General features: G+C 46.3%; 27 non-coding genes across 27 annotated transcripts; all 27 read right to left on the bottom strand.

The window, feature by feature from the left end:
• Positions 1-67: 67 nt before the first annotated feature.
• On the bottom strand, positions 68-139 carry TRNAC-GCA (transfer RNA cysteine (anticodon GCA)). Its single transcript has one exon. It is a non-coding gene; the product is annotated as a tRNA-Cys (tRNA).
• Positions 140-851: 712 nt separating this feature from the next.
• TRNAC-GCA (transfer RNA cysteine (anticodon GCA)) lies at positions 852-923 on the bottom strand. The gene has a single exon. It is a non-coding gene; the product is annotated as a tRNA-Cys (tRNA).
• Positions 924-1,631: 708 nt separating this feature from the next.
• Positions 1,632-1,703, bottom strand: TRNAC-GCA (transfer RNA cysteine (anticodon GCA)). The gene has a single exon. It is a non-coding gene; the product is annotated as a tRNA-Cys (tRNA).
• Positions 1,704-2,468: 765 nt separating this feature from the next.
• On the bottom strand, positions 2,469-2,540 carry TRNAC-GCA (transfer RNA cysteine (anticodon GCA)). The gene has a single exon. It is a non-coding gene; the product is annotated as a tRNA-Cys (tRNA).
• A 708-nt stretch (positions 2,541-3,248) lies between these two features.
• TRNAC-GCA (transfer RNA cysteine (anticodon GCA)) lies at positions 3,249-3,320 on the bottom strand. Its single transcript has one exon. It is a non-coding gene; the product is annotated as a tRNA-Cys (tRNA).
• A 712-nt stretch (positions 3,321-4,032) lies between these two features.
• On the bottom strand, positions 4,033-4,104 carry TRNAC-GCA (transfer RNA cysteine (anticodon GCA)). The gene has a single exon. It is a non-coding gene; the product is annotated as a tRNA-Cys (tRNA).
• A 708-nt stretch (positions 4,105-4,812) lies between these two features.
• On the bottom strand, positions 4,813-4,884 carry TRNAC-GCA (transfer RNA cysteine (anticodon GCA)). The gene has a single exon. It is a non-coding gene; the product is annotated as a tRNA-Cys (tRNA).
• Positions 4,885-5,649: 765 nt separating this feature from the next.
• On the bottom strand, positions 5,650-5,721 carry TRNAC-GCA (transfer RNA cysteine (anticodon GCA)). Its single transcript has one exon. It is a non-coding gene; the product is annotated as a tRNA-Cys (tRNA).
• A 708-nt stretch (positions 5,722-6,429) lies between these two features.
• Positions 6,430-6,501, bottom strand: TRNAC-GCA (transfer RNA cysteine (anticodon GCA)). The gene has a single exon. It is a non-coding gene; the product is annotated as a tRNA-Cys (tRNA).
• A 712-nt stretch (positions 6,502-7,213) lies between these two features.
• Positions 7,214-7,285, bottom strand: TRNAC-GCA (transfer RNA cysteine (anticodon GCA)). The gene has a single exon. It is a non-coding gene; the product is annotated as a tRNA-Cys (tRNA).
• Positions 7,286-7,993: 708 nt separating this feature from the next.
• TRNAC-GCA (transfer RNA cysteine (anticodon GCA)) lies at positions 7,994-8,065 on the bottom strand. The gene has a single exon. It is a non-coding gene; the product is annotated as a tRNA-Cys (tRNA).
• Positions 8,066-8,777: 712 nt separating this feature from the next.
• Positions 8,778-8,849, bottom strand: TRNAC-GCA (transfer RNA cysteine (anticodon GCA)). Its single transcript has one exon. It is a non-coding gene; the product is annotated as a tRNA-Cys (tRNA).
• A 712-nt stretch (positions 8,850-9,561) lies between these two features.
• On the bottom strand, positions 9,562-9,633 carry TRNAC-GCA (transfer RNA cysteine (anticodon GCA)). The gene has a single exon. It is a non-coding gene; the product is annotated as a tRNA-Cys (tRNA).
• A 708-nt stretch (positions 9,634-10,341) lies between these two features.
• Positions 10,342-10,413, bottom strand: TRNAC-GCA (transfer RNA cysteine (anticodon GCA)). Its single transcript has one exon. It is a non-coding gene; the product is annotated as a tRNA-Cys (tRNA).
• Positions 10,414-11,122: 709 nt separating this feature from the next.
• On the bottom strand, positions 11,123-11,194 carry TRNAC-GCA (transfer RNA cysteine (anticodon GCA)). Its single transcript has one exon. It is a non-coding gene; the product is annotated as a tRNA-Cys (tRNA).
• A 708-nt stretch (positions 11,195-11,902) lies between these two features.
• On the bottom strand, positions 11,903-11,974 carry TRNAC-GCA (transfer RNA cysteine (anticodon GCA)). The gene has a single exon. It is a non-coding gene; the product is annotated as a tRNA-Cys (tRNA).
• A 712-nt stretch (positions 11,975-12,686) lies between these two features.
• On the bottom strand, positions 12,687-12,758 carry TRNAC-GCA (transfer RNA cysteine (anticodon GCA)). The gene has a single exon. It is a non-coding gene; the product is annotated as a tRNA-Cys (tRNA).
• A 708-nt stretch (positions 12,759-13,466) lies between these two features.
• On the bottom strand, positions 13,467-13,538 carry TRNAC-GCA (transfer RNA cysteine (anticodon GCA)). Its single transcript has one exon. It is a non-coding gene; the product is annotated as a tRNA-Cys (tRNA).
• Positions 13,539-14,250: 712 nt separating this feature from the next.
• On the bottom strand, positions 14,251-14,322 carry TRNAC-GCA (transfer RNA cysteine (anticodon GCA)). The gene has a single exon. It is a non-coding gene; the product is annotated as a tRNA-Cys (tRNA).
• A 709-nt stretch (positions 14,323-15,031) lies between these two features.
• Positions 15,032-15,103, bottom strand: TRNAC-GCA (transfer RNA cysteine (anticodon GCA)). The gene has a single exon. It is a non-coding gene; the product is annotated as a tRNA-Cys (tRNA).
• A 709-nt stretch (positions 15,104-15,812) lies between these two features.
• On the bottom strand, positions 15,813-15,884 carry TRNAC-GCA (transfer RNA cysteine (anticodon GCA)). The gene has a single exon. It is a non-coding gene; the product is annotated as a tRNA-Cys (tRNA).
• Positions 15,885-16,592: 708 nt separating this feature from the next.
• On the bottom strand, positions 16,593-16,664 carry TRNAC-GCA (transfer RNA cysteine (anticodon GCA)). Its single transcript has one exon. It is a non-coding gene; the product is annotated as a tRNA-Cys (tRNA).
• Positions 16,665-17,376: 712 nt separating this feature from the next.
• On the bottom strand, positions 17,377-17,448 carry TRNAC-GCA (transfer RNA cysteine (anticodon GCA)). The gene has a single exon. It is a non-coding gene; the product is annotated as a tRNA-Cys (tRNA).
• Positions 17,449-18,156: 708 nt separating this feature from the next.
• On the bottom strand, positions 18,157-18,228 carry TRNAC-GCA (transfer RNA cysteine (anticodon GCA)). Its single transcript has one exon. It is a non-coding gene; the product is annotated as a tRNA-Cys (tRNA).
• Positions 18,229-18,940: 712 nt separating this feature from the next.
• TRNAC-GCA (transfer RNA cysteine (anticodon GCA)) lies at positions 18,941-19,012 on the bottom strand. Its single transcript has one exon. It is a non-coding gene; the product is annotated as a tRNA-Cys (tRNA).
• Positions 19,013-19,720: 708 nt separating this feature from the next.
• TRNAC-GCA (transfer RNA cysteine (anticodon GCA)) lies at positions 19,721-19,792 on the bottom strand. Its single transcript has one exon. It is a non-coding gene; the product is annotated as a tRNA-Cys (tRNA).
• A 708-nt stretch (positions 19,793-20,500) lies between these two features.
• TRNAC-GCA (transfer RNA cysteine (anticodon GCA)) lies at positions 20,501-20,572 on the bottom strand. Its single transcript has one exon. It is a non-coding gene; the product is annotated as a tRNA-Cys (tRNA).
• Between the last annotated feature and the right edge of the window lie 702 nt (positions 20,573-21,274).

Here is a 21,274-nt window from a genome sequence, read left to right as displayed (position 1 = left end):
ATTAGAAAAGGAACACATATCTTTGTGAATAAACAATTATTTATTATTAAAATTTAAGAAAAGTCGAAGGGGACACCCGGATTTGAACCAGGGACCTCTTGATCTGCAGTCAAATGCTCTACCACTGAGCTATATCCCCGTGCTTTTAGGGAATCTTCTGATACTTTTCAGGCTGTCGATTCTGCGCTGGTCAAGCATTCAACGTTAATGATCCTGGAAGAGACACGTCAGCTGGATTTAGCACTTATGTGAAGGAGAAAGGGCGAGCAGCCCTGCCTTGTCCTGGTGACACCCCCTCCAAATCTCTTCAAAGCAGCCACAACGCCCAAGCCCTCCTTGCTGACAATCAGGCACTTTGCATAACAAAGAGCGGGTTCAGTGCTCGCACACAGGGCCGGTGTTGTATGGGGCGGGGTATCCAAGTGAGCGTGGCTCCGGAGATTGCCAAACAGTGTATCCCACAAGCTACCATGGGTGATGCAGGATAGCGTACAACACTGGGACAACATTTGTTAGGGCTCCTGGGGGCCAATTTCAATCTGAATGTGCCCCGCTTGCTTACAGGTGTGGGGGATGAGGGGTGGACAGTGTGTAGCACCCTTGGGTTCTGTAAATACAAATGTTCCTTGATCTCAAGGAGCAGGCAGCAAAAGTGGAGCTAAAACACTAAACGGACACTTTAAAAAGTGCATAATTGCTGTCCGCAAGATGTTAACTAGGATGAAACCAGAACACTTTTTGATCATGCATCTTGAAGCGTAAATGTTCACTGATGCCAAGTGTAATTAGAAAAGGAACACATATCTTTGTGAATAAACAATTATTTATTATTAAAATTTAAGAAAAGTAGAAGGGGATACCCGGATTTGAACCAGGGACCTCTTGATCTGCAGTCAAATGCTCTACCACTGAGCTATATCCCCGTGCTTTTAGCAAATCTTCTGATACTTTTCAGGCTGTCGAATCTGGACTGGTCAAGCATTCAACGTTAATGATCCTGGAAGAGACACGTCAGCTGGATTTTGCACTTATGTGAAGGAGAAAGGGCGAGCAGCCCTGCCTTGTCCTGGTGACACCCCCTCCAAATCTCTTCAAAGCCACAACACCCAAGCCCTCCTTGCTGACAATCAGGCACTTTGCATAACAAAGAGCAGCTTTAGTGCTCGCTCACAGGGCCGGTGTTGTATGGGGCGGGGTATCCAAGTGAGCGTGGCTCCGGAGATTTCCAAACAATGTATCCCACAAGCTACCATGGGGATGCAGGATAGCATACAACACCGGGACAACATTTGTTAGGGCTCCTGGGGGCCAATTTCAATCTGAATGTGCCCCGCTTGCTTACAGGTGTGGGGGGTGAGGGGTGGACAGTGTGTAGCACCCTTGGGTTCTGTAAATACAAATGTTCCTTGATCTCAAGGAGCAGGCAGCAAAAGTGGAGCTAAAACACTAAACGGACACTTTAAAAAGTGCATAATTGCTGTTAGCAATATGTTAACTAGGATGAAACCAGAACACTTTTTGATCATGCATCTTGAAGGGTAAATGTTCACTGATGCCAAGTGTAATTAGAAAAGGAACACATATCTTTGTGAATAAACAATTATTTATTATTAAAATTTAAGAAAAGTAGAAGGGGACACCCGGATTTGAACCAGGGACCTCTTGATCTGCAGTCAAATGCTCTACCACTGAGCTATATCCCCGTGCTTTTAGGGCATCTTCTGATACTTTTCAGGCTGTCGATTCTGCTCTGGTCAAGCATTCAACGTTAATGATCCTGGAAGAGACACGTCAGCTGGATTTAGCACTTATGTGAAGGAGAAAGGGCGAGCAGCCCTGCCTTGTCCTGGTGACACCCCCTCCAAATCTCTTCAAAGCAGCCACAACGCCCAAGCCCTCCTGCTCGCCCTTTCTCCTTCACATAAGTGCTAAATCCAGCTGACGTGTCTCTCCTTGCTGACAATCAGGCACTTTGCATAACAAAGAGCGGGTTCAGTGCTCGCACACAGGGCCGGTGTTGTATGGGGCGGGGTATCCAAGTGAGCGTGGCTCCGGAGATTGCCAAACAATGTATCCCACAAGCTACCATGGGTGATGCAGGATAGCGTACAACACTGGGACAACATTTGTTAGGGCTCCTGGGGGCCAATTTCAATCTGAATGTGCCCCGCTTGCTTACAGGTGTGGGGGATGAGGGGTGGACAGTGTGTAGCACCCTTGGGTTCTGTAAATACAAATGTTCCTTGATCTCAAGGAGCAGGCAGCAAAAGTGGAGCTAAAACACTAAACGGACACTTTAAAAAGTGCATAATTGCTGTCCGCAAGATGTTAACTAGGATGAAACCAGAACACTTTTTGATCATGCATCTTGAAGCGTAAATGTTCACTGATGCCAAGTGTAATTAGAAAAGGAACACATATCTTTGTGAATAAACAATTATTTATTATTAAAATTTAAGAAAAGTCGAAGGGGACACCCGGATTTGAACCAGGGACCTCTTGATCTGCAGTCAAATGCTCTACCACTGATCTATATCCCCGTGCTTTTAGCGAATCTTCTGATACTTTTCAGGCTGTCGATTCTGCACTGGTCAAGCATTCAACGTTAATGATCCTGGAAGAGACACGTCAGCTGGATTTTGCACTTATGTGAAGGAGAAAGGGCGAGCAGCCCTGCCTTGTCCTGGTGACACCCCCTCCAAATCTCTTCAAAGCCACAACACCCAAGCCCTCCTTGCTGACAATCAGGCACTTTGCATAACAAAGAGCAGCTTTAGTGCTCGCTCACAGGGCCGGTGTTGTATGGGGCGGGGTATCCAAGTGAGCGTGGCTCCGGAGATTTCCAAACAATGTATCCCACAAGCTACCATGGGGATGCAGGATAGCATAAAACACCGGGACAACATTTGTTAGGGCTCCTGGGGGCCAATTTCAATCTGAATGTGCCCCGCTTGCTTACAGGTGTGGGGGGTGAGGGGTGGACAGTGTGTAGCACCCTTGGGTTCTGTAAATACAAATGTTCCTTGATCTCAAGGAGCAGGCAGCAAAAGTGGAGCTAAAACACTAAACGGACACTTTAAAAAGTGCATAATTGCTGTCCGCAAGATGTTAACTAGGATGAAACCAGAACACTTTTTGATCATGCATCTTGAAGCGTAAATGTTCACTGATGCCAAGTGTAATTAGAAAAGGAACACATATCTTTGTGAATAAACAATTATTTATTATTAAAATTTAAGAAAAGTCGAAGGGGACACCCGGATTTGAACCAGGGACCTCTTGATCTGCAGTCAAATGCTCTACCACTGAGCTATATCCCCGTGCTTTTAGGGAATCTTCTGATACTTTTCAGGCTGTCGATTCTGCGCTGGTCAAGCATTCAACGTTAATGATCCTGGAAGAGACACGTCAGCTGGATTTAGCACTTATGTGAAGGAGAAAGGGCGAGCAGCCCTGCCTTGTCCTGGTGACACCCCCTCCAAATCTCTTCAAAGCAGCCACAACGCCCAAGCCCTCCTTGCTGACAATCAGGCACTTTGCATAACAAAGAGCGGGTTCAGTGCTCGCACACAGGGCCGGTGTTGTATGGGGCGGGGTATCCAAGTGAGCGTGGCTCCGGAGATTGCCAAACAGTGTATCCCACAAGCTACCATGGGTGATGCAGGATAGCGTACAACACTGGGACAACATTTGTTAGGGCTCCTGGGGGCCAATTTCAATCTGAATGTGCCCCGCTTGCTTACAGGTGTGGGGGATGAGGGGTGGACAGTGTGTAGCACCCTTGGGTTCTGTAAATACAAATGTTCCTTGATCTCAAGGAGCAGGCAGCAAAAGTGGAGCTAAAACACTAAACGGACACTTTAAAAAGTGCATAATTGCTGTCCGCAAGATGTTAACTAGGATGAAACCAGAACACTTTTTGATCATGCATCTTGAAGCGTAAATGTTCACTGATGCCAAGTGTAATTAGAAAAGGAACACATATCTTTGTGAATAAACAATTATTTATTATTAAAATTTAAGAAAAGTAGAAGGGGATACCCGGATTTGAACCAGGGACCTCTTGATCTGCAGTCAAATGCTCTACCACTGAGCTATATCCCCGTGCTTTTAGCAAATCTTCTGATACTTTTCAGGCTGTCGAATCTGGACTGGTCAAGCATTCAACGTTAATGATCCTGGAAGAGACACGTCAGCTGGATTTTGCACTTATGTGAAGGAGAAAGGGCGAGCAGCCCTGCCTTGTCCTGGTGACACCCCCTCCAAATCTCTTCAAAGCCACAACACCCAAGCCCTCCTTGCTGACAATCAGGCACTTTGCATAACAAAGAGCAGCTTTAGTGCTCGCTCACAGGGCCGGTGTTGTATGGGGCGGGGTATCCAAGTGAGCGTGGCTCCGGAGATTTCCAAACAATGTATCCCACAAGCTACCATGGGGATGCAGGATAGCATACAACACCGGGACAACATTTGTTAGGGCTCCTGGGGGCCAATTTCAATCTGAATGTGCCCCGCTTGCTTACAGGTGTGGGGGGTGAGGGGTGGACAGTGTGTAGCACCCTTGGGTTCTGTAAATACAAATGTTCCTTGATCTCAAGGAGCAGGCAGCAAAAGTGGAGCTAAAACACTAAACGGACACTTTAAAAAGTGCATAATTGCTGTTAGCAATATGTTAACTAGGATGAAACCAGAACACTTTTTGATCATGCATCTTGAAGGGTAAATGTTCACTGATGCCAAGTGTAATTAGAAAAGGAACACATATCTTTGTGAATAAACAATTATTTATTATTAAAATTTAAGAAAAGTAGAAGGGGACACCCGGATTTGAACCAGGGACCTCTTGATCTGCAGTCAAATGCTCTACCACTGAGCTATATCCCCGTGCTTTTAGGGCATCTTCTGATACTTTTCAGGCTGTCGATTCTGCGCTGGTCAAGCATTCAACGTTAATGATCCTGGAAGAGACACGTCAGCTGGATTTAGCACTTATGTGAAGGAGAAAGGGCGAGCAGCCCTGCCTTGTCCTGGTGACACCCCCTCCAAATCTCTTCAAAGCAGCCACAACGCCCAAGCCCTCCTGCTCGCCCTTTCTCCTTCACATAAGTGCTAAATCCAGCTGACGTGTCTCTCCTTGCTGACAATCAGGCACTTTGCATAACAAAGAGCGGGTTCAGTGCTCGCACACAGGGCCGGTGTTGTATGGGGCGGGGTATCCAAGTGAGCGTGGCTCCGGAGATTGCCAAACAATGTATCCCACAAGCTACCATGGGTGATGCAGGATAGCGTACAACACTGGGACAACATTTGTTAGGGCTCCTGGGGGCCAATTTCAATCTGAATGTGCCCCGCTTGCTTACAGGTGTGGGGGATGAGGGGTGGACAGTGTGTAGCACCCTTGGGTTCTGTAAATACAAATGTTCCTTGATCTCAAGGAGCAGGCAGCAAAAGTGGAGCTAAAACACTAAACGGACACTTTAAAAAGTGCATAATTGCTGTCCGCAAGATGTTAACTAGGATGAAACCAGAACACTTTTTGATCATGCATCTTGAAGCGTAAATGTTCACTGATGCCAAGTGTAATTAGAAAAGGAACACATATCTTTGTGAATAAACAATTATTTATTATTAAAATTTAAGAAAAGTCGAAGGGGACACCCGGATTTGAACCAGGGACCTCTTGATCTGCAGTCAAATGCTCTACCACTGATCTATATCCCCGTGCTTTTAGCGAATCTTCTGATACTTTTCAGGCTGTCGATTCTGCACTGGTCAAGCATTCAACGTTAATGATCCTGGAAGAGACACGTCAGCTGGATTTTGCACTTATGTGAAGGAGAAAGGGCGAGCAGCCCTGCCTTGTCCTGGTGACACCCCCTCCAAATCTCTTCAAAGCCACAACACCCAAGCCCTCCTTGCTGACAATCAGGCACTTTGCATAACAAAGAGCAGCTTTAGTGCTCGCTCACAGGGCCGGTGTTGTATGGGGCGGGGTATCCAAGTGAGCGTGGCTCCGGAGATTTCCAAACAATGTATCCCACAAGCTACCATGGGGATGCAGGATAGCATAAAACACCGGGACAACATTTGTTAGGGCTCCTGGGGGCCAATTTCAATCTGAATGTGCCCCGCTTGCTTACAGGTGTGGGGGGTGAGGGGTGGACAGTGTGTAGCACCCTTGGGTTCTGTAAATACAAATGTTCCTTGATCTCAAGGAGCAGGCAGCAAAAGTGGAGCTAAAACACTAAACGGACACTTTAAAAAGTGCATAATTGCTGTCCGCAAGATGTTAACTAGGATGAAACCAGAACACTTTTTGATCATGCATCTTGAAGCGTAAATGTTCACTGATGCCAAGTGTAATTAGAAAAGGAACACATATCTTTGTGAATAAACAATTATTTATTATTAAAATTTAAGAAAAGTCGAAGGGGACACCCGGATTTGAACCAGGGACCTCTTGATCTGCAGTCAAATGCTCTACCACTGAGCTATATCCCCGTGCTTTTAGGGAATCTTCTGATACTTTTCAGGCTGTCGATTCTGCGCTGGTCAAGCATTCAACGTTAATGATCCTGGAAGAGACACGTCAGCTGGATTTAGCACTTATGTGAAGGAGAAAGGGCGAGCAGCCCTGCCTTGTCCTGGTGACACCCCCTCCAAATCTCTTCAAAGCAGCCACAACGCCCAAGCCCTCCTTGCTGACAATCAGGCACTTTGCATAACAAAGAGCGGGTTCAGTGCTCGCACACAGGGCCGGTGTTGTATGGGGCGGGGTATCCAAGTGAGCGTGGCTCCGGAGATTGCCAAACAGTGTATCCCACAAGCTACCATGGGTGATGCAGGATAGCGTACAACACTGGGACAACATTTGTTAGGGCTCCTGGGGGCCAATTTCAATCTGAATGTGCCCCGCTTGCTTACAGGTGTGGGGGATGAGGGGTGGACAGTGTGTAGCACCCTTGGGTTCTGTAAATACAAATGTTCCTTGATCTCAAGGAGCAGGCAGCAAAAGTGGAGCTAAAACACTAAACGGACACTTTAAAAAGTGCATAATTGCTGTCCGCAAGATGTTAACTAGGATGAAACCAGAACACTTTTTGATCATGCATCTTGAAGCGTAAATGTTCACTGATGCCAAGTGTAATTAGAAAAGGAACACATATCTTTGTGAATAAACAATTATTTATTATTAAAATTTAAGAAAAGTCGAAGGGGACACCCGGATTTGAACCAGGGACCTCTTGATCTGCAGTCAAATGCTCTACCACTGAGCTATATCCCCGTGCTTTTAGCGAATCTTCTGATACTTTTCAGGCTGTCGATTCTGCACTGGTCAAGCATTCAACGTTAATGATCCTGGAAGAGACACGTCAGCTGGATTTTGCACTTATGTGAAGGAGAAAGGGCGAGCAGCCCTGCCTTGTCCTGGTGACACCCCCTCCAAATCTCTTCAAAGCCACAACACCCAAGCCCTCCTTGCTGACAATCAGGCACTTTGCATAACAAAGAGCAGCTTTAGTGCTCGCTCACAGGGCCGGTGTTGTATGGGGCGGGGTATCCAAGTGAGCGTGGCTCCGGAGATTTCCAAACAATGTATCCCACAAGCTACCATGGGGATGCAGGATAGCATACAACACCGGGACAACATTTGTTAGGGCTCCTGGGGGCCAATTTCAATCTGAATGTGCCCCGCTTGCTTACAGGTGTGGGGGGTGAGGGGTGGACAGTATGTAGCACCCTTGGGTTCTGTAAATACAAATGTTCCTTGATCTCAAGGAGCAGGCAGCAAAAGTGGAGCTAAAACACTAAACGGACACTTTAAAAAGTGCATAATTGCTGTTAGCAATATGTTAACTAGGATGAAACCGGAACACTTTTTGATCATGCATCTTGAAGCGTAAATGTTCACTGATGCCAAGTGTAATTAGAAAAGGAACACATATCTTTGTGAATAAACAATTATTTATTATTAAAATTTAAGAAAAGTAGAAGGGGACACCCGGATTTGAACCAGGGACCTCTTGAACTGCAGTCAAATGCTCTACCACTGAGCTATATCCCCGTGCTTTTATGGAATCTTCTGATACTTTTCAGGCTGACGATTCTGCGCTGGTCAAGCATTCAACTTTAATGATCCTGGAAGAGACACGTCAGCTGGATTTAGCACTTATGTGAAGGAGAAAGGGTGAGCAGCCCTGCCTTGTCCTGGTGACACCCCCTCCAAATCTCTTCAAAGCAGCCACAACGCCCAAGCCCTCCTTGCTGACAATCAGGCACTTTGCATAACAAAGAGCGGGTTCAGTGCTCGCACACAGGGCCGGTGTTGTATGGGGCGGGGTATCCAAGTGAGCGTGGCTCCCGAGATTGCCAAACAATGTATCCCACAAGCTACCATGGGTGATGCAGGATAGCGTACAACACTGGGACAACATTTGTTAGGGCTCCTGGGGGCCAATTTCAATCTGAATGTGCCCCGCTTGCTTACAGGTGTGGGGGATGAGGGGTGGACAGTGTGTAGCACCCTTGGGTTCTGTAAATACAAATGTTCCTTGATCTCAAGGAGCAGGCAGCAAAAGTGGAGCTAAAACACTAAACGGACACTTTAAAAAGTGCATAATTGCTGTCCGCAAGATGTTAACTAGGATGAAACCAGAACACTTTTTGATCATGCATCTTGAAGCGTAAATGTTCACTGATGCCAAGTGTAATTAGAAAAGGAACACATATCTTTGTGAATAAACAATTATTTATTATTAAAATTTAAGAAAAGTCTGAGGGGACACCGGGATTTGAACCAGGGACCTCTTGATCTGCAGTCAAATGCTCTACCACTGAGCTATATCCCCGTGCTTTTGGGGAATCTTCTGATACTTTTCAGGCTGTCGATTCTGCGCTGGTCAAGCATTCAACGTTAATGATCCTGGAAGAGACACATCAGCTGGATTTAGCACTTATGTGAAGGAGAAAGGGCGAGCAGCCCTGCCTTGTCCTGGTGACACCCCCTCCAAATCTCTTCAAAGCAGCCACAACGCCCAAGCCCTCCTTGCTGACAATCAGGCACTTTGCATAACAAAGAGCGGGTTCAGTGCTCGCACACAGGGCCGGTGTTGTATGGGGCGGGGTATCCAAGTGAGCGTGGCTCCGGAGATTGCCAAACAATGTATCCCACAAGCTACCATGGGTGATGCAGGATAGCGTACAACACTGGGACAACATTTGTTAGGGCTCCTGGGGGCCAATTTCAATCTGAATGTGCCCCGCTTGCTTACAGGTGTGGGGGATGAGGGGTGGACAGTGTGTAGCACCCTTGGGTTCTGTAAATACAAATGTTCCTTGATCTCAAGGAGCAGGCAGCAAAAGTGGAGCTAAAACACTAAACGGACACTTTAAAAAGTGCATAATTGCTGTCCGCAAGATGTTAACTAGGATGAAACCAGAACACTTTTTGATCATGCATCTTGAAGCGTAAATGTTCACTGATGCCAAGTGTAATTAGAAAAGGAACACATATCTTTGTGAATAAACAATTATTTATTATTAAAATTTAAGAAAAGTCGAAGGGGACGCCCGGATTTGAACCAGGGACCTCTTGATCTGCAGTCAAATGCTCTACCACTGAGCTATATCCCCGTGCTTTTAGCGAATCTTCTGATACTTTTCAGGCTGTCGATTCTGCACTGGTCAAGCATTCAACGTTAATGATCCTGGAAGAGACACGTCAGCTGGATTTTGCACTTATGTGAAGGAGAAAGGGCGAGCAGCCCTGCCTTGTCCTGGTGACACCCCCTCCAAATCTCTTCAAAGCCACAACACCCAAGCCCTCCTTGCTGACAATCAGGCACTTTGCATAACAAAGAGCAGCTTTCGTGCTCGCTCACAGGGCCGGTGTTGTATGGGGCGGGGTATCCAAGTGAGCGTGGCTCCGGAGATTTCCAAACAATGTATCCCACAAGCTACCATGGGGATGCAGGATAGCATAAAACACCGGGACAACATTTGTTAGGGCTCCTGGGGGCCAATTTCAATCTGAATGTGCCCCGCTTGCTTACAGGTGTGGGGGGTGAGGGGTGGACAGTGTGTAGCACCCTTGGGTTCTGTAAATACAAATGTTCCTTGATCTCAAGGAGCAGGCAGCAAAAGTGGAGCTAAAACACTAAACGGACACTTTAAAAAGTGCATAATTGCTGTCCGCAAGATGTTAACTAGGATGAAACCAGAACACTTTTTGATCATGCATCTTGAAGCGTAAATGTTCACTGATGCCAAGTGTAATTAGAAAAGGAACATATATCTTTGTGAATAAACAATTATTTATTATTAAAATTTAAGAAAAGTCGAAGGGGACACCCGGATTTGAACCAGGGACCTCTTGATCTGCAGTCAAATGCTCTACCACTGAGCTATATTCCCGTGCTTTTAGCGAATCTTCTGATACTTTTCAGGCTGTCGATTCTGCACTGGTCAAGCATTCAACGTTAATGATCCTGGAAGAGACACGTCAGCTGGATTTTGCACTTATGTGAAGGAGAAAGGGCGAGCAGCCCTGCCTTGTCCTGGTGACACCCCCTCCAAATCTCTTCAAAGCCACAACACCCAAGCCCTCCTTGCTGACAATCAGGCACTTTGCATAACAAAGAGCAGCTTTAGTGCTCGCTCACAGGGCCGGTGTTGTATGGGGCGGGGTATCCAAGTGAGCGTGGCTCCGGAGATTGCCAAACAGTGTATCCCACAAGCTACCATGGGTGATGCAGGATAGCGTACAACACTGGGACAACATTTGTTAGGGCTCCTGGGGGCCAATTTCAATCTGAATGTGCCCCGCTTGCTTACAGGTGTGGGGGATGAGGGGTGGACAGTGTGTAGCACCCTTGGGTTCTGTAAATACAAATGTTCCTTGATCTCAAGGAGCAGGCAGCAAAAGTGGAGCTAAAACACTAAACGGACACTTTAAAAAGTGCATAATTGCTGTCCGCAAGATGTTAACTAGGATGAAACCAGAACACTTTTTGATCATGCATCTTGAAGCGTAAATGTTCACTGATGCCAAGTGTAATTAGAAAAGGAACACATATCTTTGTGAATAAACAATTATTTATTATTAAAATTTAAGAAAAGTCGAAGGGGACACCCGGATTTGAACCAGGGACCTCTTGATCTGCAGTCAAATGCTCTACCACTGAGCTATATCCCCGTGCTTTTAGCGAATCTTCTGATACTTTTCAGGCTGTCGATTATGCACTGGTCAAGCATTCAACTTTAATGATCCTGGAAGAGACACGTCAGCTGGATTTTGCACTTATGTGAAGGAGAAAGGGCGAGCAGCCCTGCCTTGTCCTGGTGACACCCCCTCCAAATCTCTTCAAAGCCACAACACCCAAGCCCTCCTTGCTGACAATCAGGCACTTTGCATAACAAAGAGCAGCTTTAGTGCTCGCTCACAGGGCCGGTGTTGTATGGGGCGGGGTATCCAAGTGAGCGTGGCTCCGGAGATTTCCAAACAATGTATCCCACAAGCTACCATGGGGATGCAGGATAGCATACAACACCGGGACAACATTTGTTAGGGCTCCTGGGGGCCAATTTCAATCTGAATGTGCCCCGCTTGCTTACAGGTGTGGGGGGTGAGGGGTGGACAGTATGTAGCACCCTTGGGTTCTGTAAATACAAATGTTCCTTGATCTCAAGGAGCAGGCAGCAAAAGTGGAGCTAAAACACTAAACGGACACTTTAAAAAGTGCATAATTGCTGTTAGCAATATGTTAACTAGGATGAAACCAGAACACTTTTTGATCATGCATCTTGAAGCGTAAATGTTCACTGATGCCAAGTGTAATTAGAAAAGGAACACATATCTTTGTGAATAAACAATTATTTATTATTAAAATTTAAGAAAAGTCGGAGGGGACACCCGGATTTGAACCAGGGACCTCTTGATCTGCAGTCAAATGCTCTACCACTGAGCTATATCCCCGTGCTTTTATGGAATCTTCTGATACTTTTCAGGCTGTCGATTCTGCGCTGGTCAAGCATTCAACATTAATGATCCTGGAAGAGACACGTCAGCTGGATTTAGCACTTATGTGAAGGAGAAAGGGCGAGCAGCCCTGCCTTGTCCTGGTGACACCCCCTCCAAATCTCTTCAAAGCAGCCACAACGCCCAAGCCCTCCTTGCTGACAATCAGGCACTTTGCATAACAAAGAGCGGGTTCAGTGCTCGCACACAGGGCCGGTGTTGTATGGGGCGGGGTATCCAAGTGAGCGTGGCTCCGGAGATTGCCAAACAATGTATCCCACAAGCTACCATGGGTGATGCAGGATAGCGTACAACACTGGGACAACATTTGTTAGGGCTCCTGGGGGCCAATTTCAATCTGAATGTGCCCCGCTTGCTTACAGGTGTGGGGGGTGAGGGGTGGACAGTGTGTAGCACCCTTGGGTTCTGTAAATACAAATGTTCCTTGATCTCAAGGAGCAGGCAGCAAAAGTGGAGCTAAAACACTAAACGGACACTTTAAAAAGTGCATAATTGCTGTCCGCAAGATGTTAACTAGGATGAAACCGGAACACTTTTTGATCATGCATCTTGAAGCGTAAATGTTCACTGATGCCAAGTGTAATTAGAAAAGGAACACATATCTTTGTGAATAAACAATTATTTATTATTAAAATTTAAGAAAAGTCGAAGGGGACACCCGGATTTGAACCAGGGACCTCTTGATCTGCAGTCAAATGCTCTACCACTGAGCTATATCCCCGTGCTTTTAGCTAATCTTCTGATACTTTTCAGGCTGTCGATTCTGCACTGGTCAAGCATTCAACGTTAATGATCCTGGAAGAGACACGTCAGCTGGATTTTGCACTTATGTGAAGGAGAAAGGGCGAGCAGCCCTGCCTTGTCCTGGTGACACCCCCTCCAAATCTCTTCAAAGCCACAACACCCAAGCCCTCCTTGCTGACAATCAGGCACTTTGCATAACAAAGAGCAGCTTTAGTGCTCGCTCACAGGGCCGGTGTTGTATGGGGCGGGGTATCCAAGTGAGCGTGGCTCCGGAGATTTCCAAACAATGTATCCCACAAGCTACCATGGGGATGCAGGATAGCATAAAACACCGGGACAACATTTGTTAGGGCTCCTGGGGGCCAATTTCAATCTGAATGTGCCCCGCTTGCTTACAGGTGTGGGGGGTGAGGGGTGGACAGTGTGTAGCACCCTTGGGTTCTGTAAATACAAATGTTCCTTGATCTCAAGGAGCAGGCAGCAAAAGTGGAGCTAAAACACTAAACGGACACTTTAAAAAGTGCATAATTGCTGTCCGCAAGATGTTAACTAGGATGAAACCAGAACACTTTTTGATCATGCATCTTGAAGCGTAAATGTTCACTGATGCCAAGTGTAATTAGAAAAGGAACACATATCTTTGTGAATAAACAATTATTTATTATTAAAATTTAAGAAAAGTCGAAGGGGACACCCGGATTTGAACCAGGGACCTCTTGATCTGCAGTCAAATGCTCTACCACTGAGCTATATCCCCGTGCTTTTAAGGAATCTTCTGATACTTTTCAGGCTGACGATTCTGCGCTGGTCAAGCATTCAACGTTAATGATCCTGGAAGAGACACGTCAGCTGGATTTAGCACTTATGTGAAGGAGAAAGGGCGAGCAGCCCTGCCTTGTCCTGGTGACACCCCCTCCAAATCTCTTCAAAGCAGCCACAACGCCCAAGCCCTCCTTGCTGACAATCAGGCACTTTGCATAACAAAGAGCGGGTTCAGTGCTCGCACACAGGGCCGGTGTTGTATGGGGCGGGGTATCCAAGTGAGCGTGGCTCCGGAGATTGCCAAACAGTGTATCCCACAAGCTACCATGGGTGATGCAGGATAGCGTACAACACTGGGACAACATTTGTTAGGGCTCCTGGGGGCCAATTTCAATCTGAATGTGCCCCGCTTGCTTACAGGTGTGGGGGATGAGGGGTGGACAGTGTGTAGCACCCTTGGGTTCTGTAAATACAAATGTTCCTTGATCTCAAGGAGCAGGCAGCAAAAGTGGAGCTAAAACACTAAACAGACACTTTAAAAAGTGCATAATTGCTGTCCGCAAGATGTTAACTAGGATGAAACCAGAACACTTTTTGATCATGCATCTTGAAGCGTAAATGTTCACTGATGCCAAGTGTAATTAGAAAAGGAACACATATCTTTGTGAATAAACAATTATTTATTATTAAAATTTAAGAAAAGTCGAAGGGGACACCCGGATTTGAACCAGGGACCTCTTGATCTGCAGTCAAATGCTCTACCACTGAGCTATATCCCCGTGCTTTTAGCGAATCTTCTGATACTTTTCAGGCTGTCGATTCTGCACTGGTCAAGCATTCAACGTTAATGATCCTGGAAGAGACACGTCAGCTGGATTTTGCACTTATGTGAAGGAGAAAGGGCGAGCAGCCCTGCCTTGTCCTGGTGACACCCCCTCCAAATCTCTTCAAAGCCACAACACCCAAGCCCTCCTTGCTGACAATCAGGCACTTTGCATAACAAAGAGCAGCTTTAGTGCTCGCTCACAGGGCCGGTGTTGTATGGGGCGGGGTATCCAAGTGAGCGTGGCTCCGGAGATTGCCAAACAATGTATCCCACAAGCTACCATGGGTGATGCAGGATAGCGTACAACACTGGGACAACATTTGTTAGGGCTCCTGGGGGCCAATTTCAATCTGAATGTGCCCCGCTTGCTTACAGGTGTGGGGGATGAGGGGTGGACAGTGTGTAGCACCCTTGGGTTCTGTAAATACAAATGTTCCTTGATCTCAAGGAGCAGGCAGCAAAAGTGGAGCTAAAACACTAAACGGACACTTTAAAAAGTGCATAATTGCTGTCCGCAAGATGTTAACTAGGATGAAACCGGAACACTTTTTGATCATGCATCTTGAAGCGTAAATGTTCACTGATGCCAAGTGTAATTAGAAAAGGAACACATATCTTTGTGAATAAACAATTATTTATTATTAAAATTTAAGAAAAGTCGAAGGGGACACCCGGATTTGAACCAGGGACCTCTTGATCTGCAGTCAAATGCTCTACCACTGAGCTATATCCCCGTGCTTTTAGCTGATCTTCTGATACTTTTCAGGCTGCCGATTCTGCACTGGTCAAGCATTCAACGTTAATGATCCTGGAAGAGACACGTCAGCTGGATTTTGCACTTATGTGAAGGAGAAAGGGCGAGCAGCCCTGCCTTGTCCTGGTGACACCCCCTCCAAATCTCTTCAAAGCCACAACACCCAAGCCCTCCTTGCTGACAATCAGGCACTTTGCATAACAAAGAGCGGGTTCAGTGCTCGCACACAGGGCCGGTGTTGTATGGGGCGGGGTATCCAAGTGAGCGTGGCTCCGGAGATTGCCAAACAGTGTATCCCACAAGCTACCATGGGTGATGCAGGATAGCGTACAACACTGGGACAACATTTGTTAGGGCTCCTGGGGGCCAATTTCAATCTGAATGTGCCCCGCTTGCTTACAGGTGTGGGGGATGAGGGGTGGACAGTGTGTAGCACCCTTGGGTTCTGTAAATACAAATGTTCCTTGATCTCAAGGAGCAGGCAGCAAAAGTGGAGCTAAAACACTAAACGGACACTTTAAAAAGTGCATAATTGCTGTCCGCAAGATGTTAACTAGGATGAAACCAGAACACTTTTTGATCATGCATCTTGAAGCGTAAATGTTCACTGATGCCAAGTGTAATTAGAAAAGGAACACATATCTTTGTGAATAAACAATTATTTATTATTAAAATTTAAGAAAAGTTGAAGGGGACACCCGGATTTGAACCAGGGACCTCTTGATCTGCAGTCAAATGCTCTACCACTGAGCTATATCCCCGTGCTTTTAGCGAATCTTCTGATACTTTTCAGACTGTCGATTCTGCACTGGTCAAGCATTCAACGTTAATGATCCTGGAAGAGACACGTCAGCTGGATTTTGCACTTATGTGAAGGAGAAAGGGCGAGCAGCCCTGCCTTGTCCTGGTGACACCCCCTCCAAATCTCTTCAAAGCCACAACACCCAAGCCCTCCTTGCTGACAATCAGGCACTTTGCATAACAAAGAGCAGCTTTAGTGCTCGCTCACAGGGCCGGTGTTGTATGGGGCGGGGTATCCAAGTGAGCGTGGCTCCGGAGATTTCCAAACAATGTATCCCACAAGCTACCATGGGGATGCAGGATAGCATACAACACCGGGACAACATTTGTTAGGGCTCCTGGGGGCCAATTTCAATCTGAATGTGCCCCGCTTGCTTACAGGTGTGGGGGGTGAGGGGTGGACAGTGTGTAGCACCCTTGGGTTCTGTAAATACAAATGTTCCTTGATCTCAAGGAGCAGGCAGCAAAAGTGGAGCTAAAACACTAAACGGACACTTTAAAAAGTGCATAATTGCTGTTAGCAATATGTTAACTAGGATGAAACCAGAACACTTTTTGATCATGCATCTTGAAGGGTAAATGTTCACTGATGCCAAGTGTAATTAGAAAAGGAACACATATCTTTGTGAATAAACAATTATTTCTTATTAAAATTTAAGAAAAGTCGAAGGGGACACCCGGATTTGAACCAGGGACCTCTTGATCTGCAGTCAAATGCTCTACCACTGAGCTATATCCCCGTGCTTTTAGGGAATCTTCTGATACTTTTCAGGCTGTCGATTCTGCGCTGGTCAAGCATTCAACGTTAATGATCCTGGAAGAGACACGTCAGCTGGATTTAGCACTTATGTGAAGGAGAAAGGGCGAGCAGCCCTGCCTTGTCCTGGTGACACCCCCTCCAAATCTCTTCAAAGCAGCCACAACGCCCAAGCACTCCTTGCTGACAATCAGGCACTTTGCATAACAAAGAGCGGGTTCAGTGCTCGCACACAGGGCCGGTGTTGTATGGGGCGGGGTATCCAAGTGAGCGTGGCTCCGGAGATTGCCAAACAGTGTATCCCACAAGCTACCATGGGTGATGCAGGATAGCGTACAACACTGGGACAACATTTGTTAGGGCTCCTGGGGGCCAATTTCAATCTGAATGTGCCCCGCTTGCTTACAGGTGTGGGGGATGAGGGGTGGACAGTGTGTAGCACCCTTGGGTTCTGTAAATACAAATGTTCCTTGATCTCAAGGAGCAGGCAGCAAAAGTGGAGCTAAAACACTAAACGGACACTTTAAAAAGTGCATAATTGCTGTTAGCAATATGTTAACTAGGATGAAACCAGAACACTTTTTGATCATGCATCTTGAAGGGTAAATGTTCACTGATGCCAAGTGTAATTAGAAAAGGAACACATATCTTTGTGAATAAACAATTATTTATTATTAAAATTTAAGAAAAGTAGAAGGGGACACCCGGATTTGAACCAGGGACTTCTTGATCTGCAGTCAAATGCTCTACCACTGAGCTATATCCCCGTGCTTTTAGCGAATCTTCTGATACTTTTCAGGCTGTCGATTCTGCACTGGTCAAGCATTCAACGTTAATGATCCTGGAAGAGACACGTCAGCTGGATTTTGCACTTATGTGAAGGAGAAAGGGCGAGCAGCCCTGCCTTGTCCTGGTGACACCCCCTCCAAATCTCTTCAAAGCCACAACACCCAAGCCCTCCTTGCTGACAATCAGGCACTTTGCATAACAAAGAGCAGCTTTAGTGCTCGCTCACAGGGCCGGTGTTGTATGGGGCGGGGTATCCAAGTGAGCGTGGCTCCGGAGATTTCCAAACAATGTATCCCACAAGCTACCATGGGGATGCAGGATAGCATACAACACCGGGACAACATTTGTTAGGGCTCCTGGGGGCCAATTTCAATCTGAATGTGCCCCGCTTGCTTACAGGTGTGGGGGGTGAGGGGTGGACAGTGTGTAGCACCCTTGGGTTCTGTAAATACAAATGTTCCTTGATCTCAAGGAGCAGGCAGCAAAAGTGGAGCTAAAACACTAAACAGACACTTTAAAAAGTGCATAATTGCTGTTAGCAATATGTTAACTAGGATGAAACCAGAACACTTTTTGATCATGCATCTTGAAGGGTAAATGTTCACTGATGCCAAGTGTAATTAGAAAAGGAACACATATCTTTGTGAATAAACAATTATTTATTATTAAAATTTAAGAAAAGTAGAAGGGGACACCCGGATTTGAACCAGGGACCTCTTGATCTGCAGTCAAATGCTCTACCACTGAGCTATATCCCGGTGCTTTTAGGGAATATTCTGATACTTTTCAGGCTGACGATTCTGCGCTGGTCAAGCATTCAACTTTAATGATCCTGGAAGAGACACGTCAGCTGGATTTAGCACTTATGTGAAGGAGAAAGGGTGAGCAGCCTTGCCTTGTCCTGGTGACACCCCCTCCAAATCTCTTCAAAGCAGCCACAACGCCCAAGCCCTCCTTGCTGACAATCAGGCACTTTGCATAACAAAGAGCGGGTTCAGTGCTCGCACACAGGGCCGGTGTTGTATGGGGCGGGGTATCCAAGTGAGCGTGGCTCCGGAGATTGCCAAACAATGTATCCCACAAGCTACCATGGGTGATGCAGGATAGCGTACAACACTGGGACAACATTTGTTAGGGCTCCTGGGGGCCAATTTCAATCTGAATGTGCCCCGCTTGCTTACAGGTGTGGGGGATGAGGGGTGGACAGTGTGTAGCACCCTTGGGTTCTGTAAATACAAATGTTCCTTGATCTCAAGGAGCAGGCAGCAAAAGTGGAGCTAAAACACTAAACGGACACTTTAAAAAGTGCATAATTGCTGTCCGCAAGATGTTAACTAGGATGAAACCAGAACACTTTTTGATCATGCATCTTGAAGCGTAAATGTTCACTGATGCCAAGTGTAATTAGAAAAGGAACACATATCTTTGTGAATAAACAATTATTTATTATTAAAATTTAAGAAAAGTCAGAGGGGACACCGGGATTTGAACCAGGGACCTCTTGATCTGCAGTCAAATGCTCTACCACTGAGCTATATCCCCGTGCTTTTAGCGAATCTTCTGATACTTTTCAGGCTGTCGATTCTGCACTGGTCAAGCATTCAACGTTAATGATCCTGGAAGAGACACGTCAGCTGGATTTTGCACTTATGTGAAGGAGAAAGGGCGAGCAGCCCTGCCTTGTCCTGGTGACACCCCCTCCAAATCTCTTCAAAGCCACAACACCCAAGCCCTCCTTGCTGACAATCAGGCACTTTGCATAACAAAGAGCAGCTTTAGTGCTCGCTCACAGGGCCGGTGTTGTATGGGGCGGGGTATCCAAGTGAGCGTGGCTCCGGAGATTTCCAAACAATGTATCCCACAAGCTACCATGGGGATGCAGGATAGCATAAAACACCGGGACAACATTTGTTAGGGCTCCTGGGGGCCAATTTCAATCTGAATGTGCCCCGCTTGCTTACAGGTGTGGGGGGTGAGGGGTGGACAGTGTGTAGCACCCTTGGGTTCTGTAAATACAAATGTTCCTTGATCTCAAGGAGCAGGCAGCAAAAGTGGAGCTAAAACACTAAACGGACACTTTAAAAAGTGCATAATTGCTGTCCGCAAGATGTTAACTAGGATGAAACCAGAACACTTTTTGATCATGCATCTTGAAGCGTAAATGTTCACTGATGCCAAGTGTAATTAGAAAAGGAACACATATCTTTGTGAATAAACAATTATTTATTATTAAAATTTAAGAAAAGTAGAAGGGGACACCCGGATTTGAACCAGGGACCTCTTGATCTGCAGTCAAATGCTCTACCACTGAGCTATATCCCCCTGCTTTTAGCAAATCTTCTGATACTTTTCAGGCTGTCGAATCTGGACTGGTCAAGCATTCAACGTTAATGATCCTGGAAGACACACGTCAGCTGGATTTTGCACTTATGTGAAGGAGAAAGGGCGAGCAGCCCTGCCTTGTCCTGGTGACACCCCCTCCAAATCTCTTCAAAGCCACAACACCCAAGCCCTCCTTGCTGACAATCAGGCACTTTGCATAACAAAGAGCAGCTTTAGTGCTCGCTCACAGGGCCGGTGTTGTATGGGGCGGGGTATCCAAGTGAGCGTGGCTCCGGAGATTTCCAAACAATGTATCCCACAAGCTACCATGGGGATGCAGGATAGCATACAACACCGGGACAACATTTGTTAGGGCTCCTGGGGGCCAATTTCAATCTGAATGTGCCCTGCTTGCTTACAGGTGTGGGGGGTGAGGGGTGGACAGTGTGTAGCACCCTTGGGTTCTGTAAATACAAATGTTCCTTGATCTCAAGGAGCAGGCAGCAAAAGTGGAGCTAAAACACTAAACGGACACTTTAAAAAGTGCATAATTGCTGTTAGCAATATGTTAACTAGGATGAAACCAGAACACTTTTTGATCATGCATCTTGAAGGGTAAATGTTCACTGATGCCAAGTGTAATTAGAAAAGGAACACATATCTTTGTGAATAAACAATTATTTATTATTAAAATTTAAGAAAAGTAGAAGGGGACACCCGGATTTGAACCAGGGACCTCTTGATCTGCAGTCAAATGCTCTACCACTGAGCTATATCCCCGTGCTTTTAGGGCATCTTCTGATACTTTTCAGGCTGTCGATTCTGCGCTGGTCAAGCATTCAACGTTAATGATCCTGGAAGAGACACGTCAGCTGGATTTAGCACTTATGTGAAGGAGAAAGGGCGAGCAGCCCTGCCTTGTCCTGGTGACACCCCCTCCAAATCTCTTCAAAGCAGCCACAACGCCCAAGCCCTCCTTGCTGACAATCAGGCACTTTGCATAACAAAGAGCGGGTTCAGTGCTCGCACACAGGGCCGGTGTTGTATGGGGCGGGGTATCCAAGTGAGCGTGGCTCCGGAGATTGCCAAACAATGTATCCCACAAGCTACCATGGGTGATGCAGGATAGCGTACAACACTGGGACAACATTTGTTAGGGCTCCTGGGGGCCAATTTCAATCTGAATGTGCCCCGCTTGCTTACAGGTGTGGGGGATGAGGGGTGGACAGTGTGTAGCACCCTTGGGTTCTGTAAATACAAATGTTCCTTGATCTCAAGGAGCAGGCAGCAAAAGTGGAGCTAAAACACTAAACGGACACTTTAAAAAGTGCATAATTGCTGTCCGCAAGATGTTAACTAGGATGAAACCAGAACACTTTTTGATCATGCATCTTGAAGCGTAAATGTTCACTGATGCCAAGTGTAATTAGAAAAGGAACACATATCTTTGTGAATAAACAATTATTTATTATTAAAATTTAA

This window comes from Ambystoma mexicanum, chromosome 1p (assembly GCF_040938575.1).
Source record: "Ambystoma mexicanum isolate Mex_15411 chromosome 1p, UKY_AmexF1_1, whole genome shotgun sequence".
Classification (NCBI taxonomy): Eukaryota; Metazoa; Chordata; class Amphibia; order Caudata; family Ambystomatidae; genus Ambystoma; species Ambystoma mexicanum.
Note: the sequence above shows the minus strand (reverse complement) of the source record. Positions and strands in the feature narration are given on the sequence as shown.